We start from the raw sequence: 12,701 nt of genomic DNA on the forward strand, positions 1-12,701 counted from the left end.
TAATAATTTATTGTTCTTTATGGATTTTATGGAGGTGTATGTGGCCCCATGACAATTTAATTTAATTATTATTAAATTGATGAGCGTGTGTGTGTGCCCTGCGATGGGTTGACACTCCGTCCAGGGTGTATCGTGCCTTGATGCCCAATGACGCCTGAGATAGGCACAGGCTCCCCCGCGACCCGAGGTAGTTCGGATAAGCGGTAGAAAATGAGTGAGTGATTATTATTAAATTATGATGTCATTTCAATTCTCTGCTTTAAGCCAAATCACAGCATCACGTAAAGCAAGCATTGTGAATAACATTATTTAGTGACATATTTATTGTTAAATTATAGTAAAGATGACTCCATTGTCCCGTATAAATCCCAAATGAATCTTGTCAGATTATGGGGGCGGGGCTGACGTTATTAGGGGCGGGGACTAGATAATAGAGTGTGGAGTTATTCTGTGTCCGGTATGTAGATGAGGGCGGGGCGTTGCTAAGGAAGGGCGAGGTTTGGTTGAACCGGGCTACCAGCGGCAGGCAGTGTACTCAGTCCAGCAGGTGAAACCGGCGGCGTAGGATTACTCTTTTTCCCGGTGGACGTTACATTTTATAAATCGACGCGTATATTTGGAACATATATTTACATCCGGTGTGATCGCGCCCCCTGTGATCGTGAATACGGATAGGCCGAACTCTGCTAATTTTACTGAACAGGTAAGTGAACTTGGTCCGGACTGTTAAACTCACCGCCTGCATGGAAACAACCATGATTATGTGATTAGCCAACTAGCGAGCTGTTTAGCCAACGGAGCTGTTAGCTAGTTACACAGGTCGACTTGTTGACCGCGGGCACGCAGAGTCCTGGCCTCTCTGTAGCTAATGCCTGTGTGGAGGACTTGGTTTGGCTAAAACACATCCGAGTCTGTGGCTATTTCTTTTTAAAAAGCTAACTTGTCCGTGTAATACAACTGATTGCATTAAGCTAGCTGTGCAGTTACATTTCTTTCCCGAGTTCCAGCTGCCGGTGACAGCTAGTTTTTCTGATTCGCACCAAGGTTATGCTTGCGGATGTCAGTAAACAAGCTAGCGATCTGTAACCTAGAGACTCAAACTACGCAATAATAAAATGCGATATATTAGCTAAGTTAGCTAGCCAGCGGTAAGGTCCTGCTGATAGCCTGAACACAGCAAAACTTTAGCTATCCGTCCAGATTTATTGCTTTTTTTTTTTTGTAAAGGAAAGTTTGCAACGACAAACTAACCATCTGCTTTTACGCCTGAGCTCTTGGTAAATGGACTAGCTTTCCTCACCTGGTGCAGCACAAACCCGTTTTCCTGCATAACTTTACTACTTGGTGCTTAAACTTTAAACCTACTCTTTATTACAACACTTTAAAATGCCCTGATATTTGCCTTTAAACCCCTTTAACTCGTATCAGCTAATGTAAAGTGTATTTGAATCTCACAAACGTGCCATTTTGCCTCACAGAGTAAATTCCTAACTACTTCTCCTCCATGCTGTTTCTCCGTGTGGTTTGATAAGATACTTTACATCAAATTGATTCATTCTTGACTTTGTGAGAGCTTTGAAATCCAATTCATGGTGGACTGAAGTCCATGCAAGCTGCAGATAAGATTACAAAGATTGCTACAAAGGTCGTAAGTGATGTAGCTTCGTTTGAACTCAACAAGCAGACAACACAAATGTGGTGCTAATAGCTTTATATGAGTCACTGTCACTGAATTCCTGCTTGCTCCTGTTACCTCTCCTCATTTGTACTGCAATAGCCCTGGTTCTGTTTACTAGTCAATATTTTCCTCGAATAGGTGCTTTTCAGTGGCTGTGTTTAACACCCAAAACTCTGCTGGTGTGTGTAAACCTGCAGGAGTTAATATCCACTCCAGCTCAGGTGTCATGTTTCAACAGTAGTAGAAAAACAATACAACTTGTTTCACCAGTCTCGGGCCCAGACACAGAAGAGTTCATCTAAAATCCAAACACCGTGTTTAATCCAGGCTGGCTAATATGGCATATTAATGGACTGAATACAAATGAACCAACTCTTGTTTGCTTGGGTATTTTAGTCAAAGTCGAATGTGACGGTCAACAGTTAATGATTAGAACGGTAGAAATCTGCACTCTGCCCAAGCTTGGTTTATCAGTGGCTATACTTACGTGCAAAGGTTTTCATTAATCTGAACAAATCACGTATTGTTTATAGGTATCCTAAACGGGACAGTCTGTAGGCCGGCATCATTAATGACCTGTAATTAACTATGTTACCTGTACTTCAGTCCAAATGTATGTGTAACATGTACATGTGGATGGTTTTTTTTGCACCGGTGAGCATTTTGTGATATATATATATATATATATATATATACACACACACGTGTTAGATTGTGAAAGTATTCACACACGGGTTAATGTGACTATTATCTATCTATTTAATGTATCATGAGAGGGATTTCTCATCTCATTCATTCTAATAGAAAGATTGGCATCAGTTGATTTTTTGCATTATTTTGATAAAAGTCTGATAAATGTGTCATAAATTCTAATTCAGATTATATTAATAATCGATAATTGGGAAGATTGGATTATTTAAAATAAAAATAATAATATTTATTAGGTTGCTGGAGAAATATCTCTCTCTCTTTCTCTCTCTCTCTCTCTCTCTCTCTCTCTCTCTCTCTCTCTCTCTCTCTCTCTCTCCTGTCAGTCAGAGTGACACTAGCGAATCACAGGCAAATGCGAGCAGTAGATAGCTCTTTCCTCTAAGTGTGTTACTTTGCCCTGTGATGCAGCACAAGCAGCAGTTGGTTTGTGTATCTCAGACCTTGAGTTTGGTAGTTGGTGTATGATGGAGTGCTGGCTCATGGGTGGGATTTGGCAGGTGACTAAATTGGGTAGAAAATCCATTAACTTTCTGTTTACATAGCAAATTATGTAGCTGATTATTCTCACCCTGTAAACATGGGGTTGTTTGGGAACAAGTAAATAAACCAACAGAAGGCGCTGTCCTCGACCCCTCGCTGTCTTGTAATCTGTCCAGTTTGCTGAGTCATTCTCACTTAGACGGAGTTTTCTGCTTTTTTTTAGTGGAATACTTCAAACATATACTGTAAATATGTACTGTAAATGCTAAAGATATTATACTTCTGTGAAATATCAGATTTCCTATAAATTGTGATAGCTCCTGAATTGTTCAATCCATAGAGTTTGAAGTCTTGATGCTTTATGAAAGCCGTGTGTGTGTAAGTCTGTTAATCTGACAGCACTTCACCTTGACCCTGTCTGAGAAACTAGCACAGTCACTTCAGAGTCTCTGGGAAACTCTTTCCATCTCTCACTGCTAAAAAAAAACTGAATTTCCTCTTGGATCAATAAAGTATCTATCTATCTATCTGTCTATCTGTCTGTCTGTCTGTGTCTGTCTGTCTATCTGCTGTGAAGAGACCAGCTCACATTCCTGCCGTCTGCACTCCTGAACTATCAGTAATCACATTTTCACACTTCTGAAAACAGTCACATACACGACATGGGTAGTTTGAGATTCTGCTGCTTTTTCACTGTGTAGATTTCAAGTTGTAACATTTCCTGTTTCCTTCATGCTTGTTTAGTCATGCCTGCTTACCTCCCAGAAAGATCTGCTGTTTTCCTGGTTTGTTCTTAAAAAAAGATTTCAATATTATGATTTTTAGATAGTGAAATATTCACATACATGTTAACATAACTGTTATTCTTCTATCTAATGGATAATCAAAAAGGTTTTCCCTTCGAATTCAGATTGGCATCAGTTGATTTTTGCACTACAGTAATCCCTCGCCTATTGCGGTTCAAGTTTCGCGGCCTCAGTGCATCACTGATTTTTCAAAAATATTCATCGAAAAATAAAAACGGTCTCCCAGGATGCCAGACAAAGAGAGAAACTCTGTCAGAGGCTTTGTATATATCCACGGGCACTCAGACAAGGCACATGATTGGTTCCCGGCGCGAGATCTGTGCTGATTGGCTGTGCATCATCGCATCCTCTCCCAGCTTCTTCGCTTGTTGTATCTCGCCACTCTTGTTCACGCTGTCAACTGTCTCGCGTATTGTGTTCGAAATTAACTTTTCGTTAAGCCATTACAATGCCTCCTAAGCGCCGTGCCCCTGCGAAAGATTCCTCTAGTGAGCCGAAGAGGAAGAGGAAGATGATGACCATCAGTGAAAAGGTCAAACAGGGCCAATCCTACTTCGTGGATTTTCACCTATCGCGAGGGGTTCCGGGTCCCCGTTAACCGCGATAAACGAGGGATCACTGTATTATGCTCAATTTTCATTTCATTCTCTCTCTTTTTACTGATTCTCAATATTCTATCAGGAACATGCCTCATTATTTCTTATTCTTGAGGTGAACAGTGTTAAAGTCTGTGCGTTACATGTGCATAGCAGCAGCTTATCGAATATAGTTTATACTTTTTATTTATCTACCTCCCTTTTGGTTTTATTTTTATCCTTAATTCTATTCCTTTTTATGCTTGAATACCGGACAGATGTAAAAAAAGCATTTCGCTGCATGTCATACTCTGTATGTATGTGTATGTGACAAATAAAATGTGATTTGATTTGATTTAGTCACAAGAGCTGAAGCTGTGCCGAGCTCTGTGAGGCATAGTGAGACCTCCATGCTGCCCACTGAGCCGGGCTTCAGCACGCTGACAGATCGCAGGCGTCACACCCTCACACTCCGCTGCACAATTATGGCGCAGTCCTGGAGCAGGCTTCTGAGATGGTACTTTGATTCAATCTTATTAACACAACTCACATCTGCCATCTGACACTGAAGTAAGGCAAATGAGGCATTGCTGGGTTGTTTTACCCTGCTCGGTGGCATCAGTGGTTTGCTTCTACTTTGCATTAGCGTTAAGTCTCATAAGCAAGGCTTTGCTCAAAAAAACGTCTCATCAGCTCATCAGCAGAGTTAAGTTTTTAAACATGTTCTTGGGATCGCTAGAGCTTATAAGAATAAACGGGTGTACGAACAAGTGTTGTACAAAGACTCTACGCTAGTTGCAGTTTCAGTTTTTCGGTGTCGTAATTGACGAGAAAGCACCACCAGAGGAGTGTTCAGACTCGCCCAGTTAAATATAGACAGAAAGACAGTAAAAAAAAAACAAACAAACAAAACAACACATACTTAAACGCCATAAAGATTACGTCGCAACACAAAGGATGGGCGGTAGACATGGTGTGCAGGAGGGTTGAGACATTGCGCTGTACTTTATGGTTTTGAACATGAACGAACTGGCCAGGATGATTGGGTGAGTAATGACTCTGGTGCACCTGAAGAATAATCAACCTGTTTTTCCCCCACAGACACCAAGCAGACGTAGCAATACTCTGACTTCAGTGACGACAAAAGCCAAAAAGTCAGTTTTACTATTGAATTTGAAATATTGTGAAAGTAATTATGACTACTCAAGTTATAGATATTCTTGACATGTTTGTCCTATTAAGCATATTAAGGAAGGAAATACTGCTAGCTTGTCATCTCTCTGATTGGTAATGGAGTATTTTGGCCTTTATAAACCCCACAGCTGAGATAAGAGCCACCCTTCAGTGTCTTTTGTACAGGTTCCTGCCTTGTTTTCAGTGTGAAACAGTAAACTTTCAAATATAAAGGCAACAAATGATATAATGCTGTTATTACATGCGTTTTAGTTGGTGAACTTGTAGACTTGTTTAATTTCTTTTATTCACTCATATTGCATGAAAAATGTGAAAATGAATGAAGAAGTCCGAGCTTTCTGTGTCACTGGCTGCAAACAGACAAACCATCCTCAGACTATGAAATAAAGTGAAAATGTCCAGCATTCAACCTGCGGGAAAATAACATCAATCGCATCCCATCTTATCCTATTACATCCATTCCACCCCATCCATCCATACATTCCCATCCCATCTTTTCCCATCCCATCTTATCCCATCCCATCAAGTAAAACACTTTTTTTTTTATCCTAATGATAATAGTTTTAAAAGGAATTGTATGTCACTGTATCAGACTCAGTCACAGCTGTAACAGATTAGCGATATTGACACGGGCTACATGCTTCCTTTTAAAATATTAATGCTGATATAAATGTTATTTCACACTTTTTTTGGGGAGAAAATATGTGTTTAAACTTTCTGGGTATAACCGTAACACAAGACACAGAGCTCATCTTTTTGGAGCTTTCTGCTGATCGGGAACCTTGACGGTTGTGGTTTTTACTTTGATTTTATTTGCTATGTTTGCTTTTTTTTTTGACGTATGTTTCTTATTCCTTCCTGTTTAGTTCAGATATGATTCCACAAACCGTGTGGTATTAAATAATTTCAGAAATCCCCCCAGGTGCCATCTTGGCTGATGAATAGTGAGGGAAATTATGTAAGGTAAATTTCTGGGGTTTTTATGCCAAATTCTCACTTGAAAGTGAAATGTAATCAACATCTAGGCGCATGGAGTGATTTCCACAGATAAATCTGGTGTGCACCTCGTACAGCTTTGCTGGTGTCACATGAGGGTGTGTACTACTTTGGATTTAGTTCCCTGGTAACAGTGGCAGTTGCTGGGCAAGCTGTAGGGATCAGAGCCGTCTGCTCTGGCGGCGTGTCCAGGGGAACATCTTTCTGATGTGTAAACATGAGCGAGGCGCAAAAGCGCATATTTATAAAACCCACTGGCCAGCCTGTTGTCTTGATGACTAGTCGACTAATCTGTCTAGAGGAAGCTCTGCGAAACACTGTATCATTAGGCTGACTTAGGAGCGTATCCACCCCACAGTCTGACACATTGCTTAGGGATGTGTGGACTCAGCACACAGCCTTGAATATCTAACACGTAAGGGATGAGTCATCAACCAAAAAATAAATTCTCTTGCCCCAAAGAACATCACTGATAACAACCGGCCCCTTAATACCAATGTCTTTTTCCGCACCTGAAATATCTAATTGTAACATCAAAACCTACTAAAAACACGGACCAAATTACGATCATAAGAAATGTTTAAAAATATCTGAACATAAGGGACATGTTCTGTCTGCTTAGGAGAAATGGCATATTCTTTCTCTCTTTCTCTCTCTCTCGCATGCGCTTTTTCTCTCGTGCGCTCTCTCTCTCTCTCTCTCGCTCTCTCTCCTGTCAGTCACAGTGACACTAGCTAATCACAGGCAAGTGCGAGCAGTAGATAGCTCTTTCCTCTAAGTGTGTTACTTTGCCCTGTGATGCAGCACAAGCAGCAGTTTGACAGCATGTGGTTTGCTTGAGTTTGTTAGCTAGTGTATGATGGAGTGCTGGCTGATGGGTGGGAATTGGCATGTGATTCACGTGGGGAGAAAATCCACTAACTTTCTGTTTCCATAGCTAATTATGTAGCTGATTATTCTGACCCAGGGTTGTTTGGGGACAAGTAAATAAACCAACAGAAGGTGCTGTCCTCGACCCATCGCTGTCTTGTAATCTGTCCAGTTTGCTGAGTCATTCTCGCTTAGACCATCGAATCTGGTCTGTTAGTGTAGATCTGGATGGAATTGTGTCTTTCTCACTGTTTTCATTTCTCACTGCTAAAAAAATGCTTAATTTAAAAAAAAAAAACATGAATTTGATATTGGTCCCGGACCAATTAAGTATCTATCTGTCTGTCTGTCTGTCTGTCTGTCTGTCTGTCTGTCTGTCTGTCTGCCTGCCTGCCTGCCTGCCTGCCTGCCTGCCTGCTGTGAAGAGACCAGCTCACATTCCTGCCGTCTGCACTCCTGAACTATCAGTAATCACATTTTCACACTTCTGAAAACAGTCACATACACGACATGGGAAGTGTGAGATTTTGCTCCTTTTTCACTGTGTAGATTTCAAGTTGTAACATTTCCTGTTTCTTCATGCTTGTTTAGTCATGCCTGCTTACCTCCCAGAAAGATTTGCTGTTTGTTCGTTGTCCATGTCAGAATTTAACAGTATTAACGGTTTTGTGCATTTCCACTGTTATTTTCTGAACTTTTTTCCTCACGCACTGAGCGACTTTCCATTTAAAAAAAAAAAAATCTGTGCATTCAAAAACATTAGGAGGAAGAGTTTCGCATCTGTGTGGTGTACGTGAAATGTACATTTTATTCCACTTACTGTTACTCACAGACTGCGAGCTGTGGTTTTATCTGCTTTACATGACTTCAGCAATTACAAGACTGAAGACATCAATAAACACGTTTCTAATTCATTGGAATTGTTTTTCCCTCATTAGCAGGCAAGTAAACGGGAACTCATTGCAAGTAAGAACTAAAGTGAGTGTAGAACTGAAGCTGGGTTGGTCTGTGGGATTATTTGGCAGTTGTTTGTGTGCTGTGGTGTTCGTAATTTGCTTAAAATTGTGAATTCTCAATTCAAATCTGGCTTGTTGTGCTGTGCTGAAGCACAGCTCTGTATGATGTCCATACCTAGAAAATAAATGAAATGACTGGTATCTCAATCAGGTTACAATAAGTGAAGTTTATTCTCCTGAACTGTGTTGTGTGTTGTACAAACCTGTTTTCACCTAAATTATTTCACACGTTTAGCATTAGCTTACAATGAGGAATATGCAAAAATGTATCATTACTTATCGTACAGTACAGCTTAATTACTTGGGCTGTCATATCGTTTATAATCACCCAATAACTTTTAGCTACTGAAACTAATTCTGTGTCGTTTATTTCAAAAATAAAAAAGTGAGTCACAGGCGTCTCCTACACTGGTGTACTGAACGCCAGCTTTATCGTTTGAGGTACCCATGTTGGACTACCGCAGTCACTCCTCTGCTATTCGTTATCCTCCATGTCTCCATGAAGTCATCAGAAAATCTGAAACGGAGAAGCTGTGTCTGTTTTGGTGCATAGAGCAGCGCTGTCACGGTGTGTATCAGAATCCTGTAAAGAAATATGTTTCTGGAGTGCATTCAAGTGATCAAATACGTAAAAAATGGAGTTGGTACATTTCACACCAGGAGCTATGCTGGGGGATTGGAGCGTTCCTTCTGTTTTCATTCACTGGTTTAGTAAATATAACGTGGAAATATCTGTACTGATGTTAAGATCATTATAAACACACAGTGCCATGGTGATCATGTAAAGCTTGTTATACCAATGAGGTTTTCCAACATCCTTCTTACCCACAAATATTCAAGTGGTTGTATCCTGGTAGTGGCAGTTCTTAACATTTTTTGCAGAGTAGAGTAAAGGCACAAAATAGAGCTGATGTTAAAGGTAAAAAAAACTGTGTGTGTGTCTGATTTGTTTATTCACTCTCTGTACTGTGTCTGTCTAACACAAACACATCATGGCTGACAGCAGGAACATTTATGATCGCAGTAGAAAATGATACTTGATTACACATAATTAATCACGCTTTCTCTACTCCTTTCAATTTTATTGACACACTATTTTCACTCTTATTATCATAGAAAGACCCAACTCTTTTCTTGTTTAAAGCACATAATCCACAGTCGAGGTATACACTCAGTTCATACACCGTCTAGATGTTCCCTCACTTGAGCAATGATCCTAGCCAGGCTAGCATACTCGGTGTGTTCACTTTTAAACAGGGACACTGCGAGTCATGTGAAAATGTGAACACCTTTTCTTTGTCTCAAGGAGGAAGCAGTAGTGTGGTACCGAGCGCTCTTCCATGCTTTGCGTCAGAGTCGTGTCCCTGCTCACGGCCATTCAGAGAGATAGTCAGTGAAGCGAATGTGTTACACTGCCCAGTTCCACAACTACAGCCTGGTATGCTACAGGCTTAGCGAAGTTGGTGCTCCACTGAGTTGGCTGTAGGGAACAATGCTTTCGCTGTGCTGATCCCACCATCACTGCCTGCCTGCTCCGAGCGTTTAGTGCTTGATTTAGTCTTGGTCTCCGACCTGATTAGCGCTCTATTCAGCCCAAAATCTAGGAGACCTGCACCATCCTGTGAGCTATCACAGTTGGGTAGCTTTTCATTATTTTTCTCTGCCTCGTTTTTTTGGAGCCATTTCTGTTCGGATTTTTTTTTTTTTTTTTTTTTGGTCCTGTGCTTTTAAGCAATGTCTTGCAACAACAGCCAGATTTCTTGCGATAGACTTTCTTTTTTTTTCTTAAACGCACACACTAATCTTTCTGTTTACTTCAGTGAGGGACAGTGTGAGCAAATGTGAGAGAAAAATGGACAAGATTGGTTGTTTTAATGTATTTAAATGCAGCGTCACCCGAGAGGAAAGTGTTAATTGCTGCATGCTTTGTTGGGCCTCTTGGAGCGGAGCGGTAAGACCGGCCAGATAGGGTGTGATGAAATCTCTACTGCTGGCTTAAGTCGCATGGATTCTTATTACCTGTTCACTCGGTGTCCGCTTTCACAAAGGAAGTGATTCTTGCAGGTGTTAGCATTTTATTCAGGGAGCTTTGGGCTTCACTTAGGGAACCAATTTCTACAGGTCATTTGGGGGGGGGAAAAACAAATCAAAACAAGTGTTCATTAATCACACATGCTTACACACAGCTCACTGCAATAGAGATTACTAAATCCCACACATGCTTGTGCAGGGCTGTGCTGATGAACTAAAGAAACGCCCCTAAATTGCCATATATGGTAAACAACTTCCTGCTTTCAATACTCCTTGTTGTGCGCAACATGGCACACATTTCTGCTTCACAGATTATTATGTAGAAACACATTTGCACCAGTGAAAATAAACGAACATTTTCCAAATGGTTCGTCCAAGAAACACAATTTCAGCAACACCTCGCTGAAGTCGACAGCACACCGTGCTGTTCTGTAAGAATTTACTTGTAGATCAATGCCACGTTCACGCAGTGATTTTACCCTCAAGTACAGTAAGTGTCCGTCCACCTGGTTGCCATATTAATAATGTTTATCAGTGGGTGGAAACTGGTTTTCCTGCTGCTAAAATAAACCCTTCTGAGGGGGAGATTTACTCCCATTGGCAGTCGCTTTACCAGTTCGTTCCGTATTTGAATAAACTTTTCTCACACATCTTCACATCTAGTCGCCAACACTTGCCGCCGCTCGTTTTCGGGCACGGCCAGCTCTCTGATGATGAATAGCCTCCAGATGCTTTGCTGCTGTAAGTCACTCTATGTGTGAATGTAGCATAACTCAGTAGTTTTAACATGCCCCATGTTCCGATTTTATGGGCATGTTTGCACCCAGTTGCCTCAGGAAAAACTGTGCCACAAAAATCCCTTGTTATTTGTGACATTGCTTCGTCACTGACATGTTTGGAACTGTAATGTTTTGCCTTGTATGCGAGTCCCTTTGTTGTTCTCTCTGAAAGTTGGAGGAGTTGCTGGCAGAGATCTAACTTTACACTGAGCAAACAAAATCGACTGATCAGCCACTCGTACTCCTCACACTCGGCAAAGAATCCGCCTGCAGTCCTAAAAACTTGGGCCAAGTCTTCATGCAAGCATGCGAGTGCCCCGTAATCAGTTTACCCACAATTACACTTCCCCACATGGTCAGTATTTTGAGTTGCACATCCTCACACACAGTAAGCCTGTTCTAAAGCACATTCTTCATGGAGAAGCATGCGTATGCACGGTTTATGCACTTGGTCCATGGCTCAAATTTTGCTTTGGCAAATTCCTAGGCTTTCACGAATATTGGAAATACGCAAGCTTATGTTGAATGACGAATCATAAGGGTTAGTTAAAAAGGCAGTTCCTTCTCATTCTTCTCCTCCTTCTCCTTCTCCTTCTACTCATTCTTCTCCTTCTTCTTCTCCTTCTTCTTCCCACTGTTTACTATCAGTCTGCAGTTTCCATAACAGGGCTGTACATTCAAAGTGACCTTGTCAGTAAATAATCACGCTATCTTTTCAATTCCATAATAAAAATGACTGTTAACTTTTTCTTCTTTGTCTTCCCACGGTACTCAGGAAAGTTTATTAAACTGACTCAGTTAAACATGTGACTTGTAGTATATTTCACCTATTTCATAGTGGTGAGTGTGTGTAATGGGCCACAATTGCAATGGAAATGTTTTGGCTGACTCGTGAAAAAGGATGAATCAAGCCTGAGCTGCTAAACAGATTCACACTTTAGTGCAGTGATGATGGTTTCATGCTAATAATAAGTTTTGTTTATTCTATGTTTAAGATGTTTTACTTTGGCACGCACCTTGATAATTGTGATATAATTTCGATTTATTATAAAATAAATAGAATTTGTGCACATCAGTTTGTTGTGCTGCAAATAAACATTTTTCATTGATTTAAATATAGACATTAAAGATCTCATTACAATGAGCTTTCACAAAAGCTTGCTGTTTTTCCAGACGTTTGCTATTCTTAACGTTGCCATGACCGTGACAGTGTTTTGTGCACCACTTCTGCCTCTGGATCTGTTTGGGCTGTTGAAGGAAATGACCGACAATCTTTGAATAAAGCATGAGCTGAGACTTCCCAGCAAGCTCCGGTTTCACCACTACACTGACCCAGTCGCTGCGAACACTGCAGCGACTGCTGTCTCTCGACCTCTAGCTTGAAAGAAGGCTGATACTGACAGCGATGTTATCATATACTGAAAACACTAGTTTGGCTGATCATCTGTAGACTTCCGTAGCTTCGGTATAATGTTTTTGGCGTGTGTCTTTTTATTCTTTGAACAGATTCACTATTAATAATAAAGTGATTTTGGAGTGGGGCACGGTGGCTTAGTGGTTAGCAT

At 40.9% G+C, this 12,701-nt stretch overlaps 1 protein-coding gene across 4 annotated transcripts in view; it reads left to right on the forward strand.

The window, feature by feature from the left end:
* Positions 1–469: 469 nt before the first annotated feature.
* numb (NUMB endocytic adaptor protein) overlaps positions 470–12,701 on the forward strand; it is a 38,843-nt gene continuing 26,611 nt past the window's right edge. For 2 of the 4 annotated variants that reach the window (XM_027172264.2, XM_027172268.2), the window contains exon 1: positions 471–703. The gene's annotated coding sequence lies outside the window, so the exon portion shown is untranslated. Of the gene's footprint in view, positions 704–4,610; positions 4,768–5,351; positions 5,405–12,701 lie in introns of all 4 variants that reach the window. The other 2 variants (XM_027172265.2, XM_027172266.2) reach the window with 2 other exon arrangements.

This window comes from Tachysurus fulvidraco, chromosome 12 (genome assembly GCF_022655615.1).
Source record: "Tachysurus fulvidraco isolate hzauxx_2018 chromosome 12, HZAU_PFXX_2.0, whole genome shotgun sequence".
In the NCBI taxonomy this organism is placed as follows: domain Eukaryota; kingdom Metazoa; phylum Chordata; class Actinopteri; order Siluriformes; family Bagridae; genus Tachysurus; species Tachysurus fulvidraco.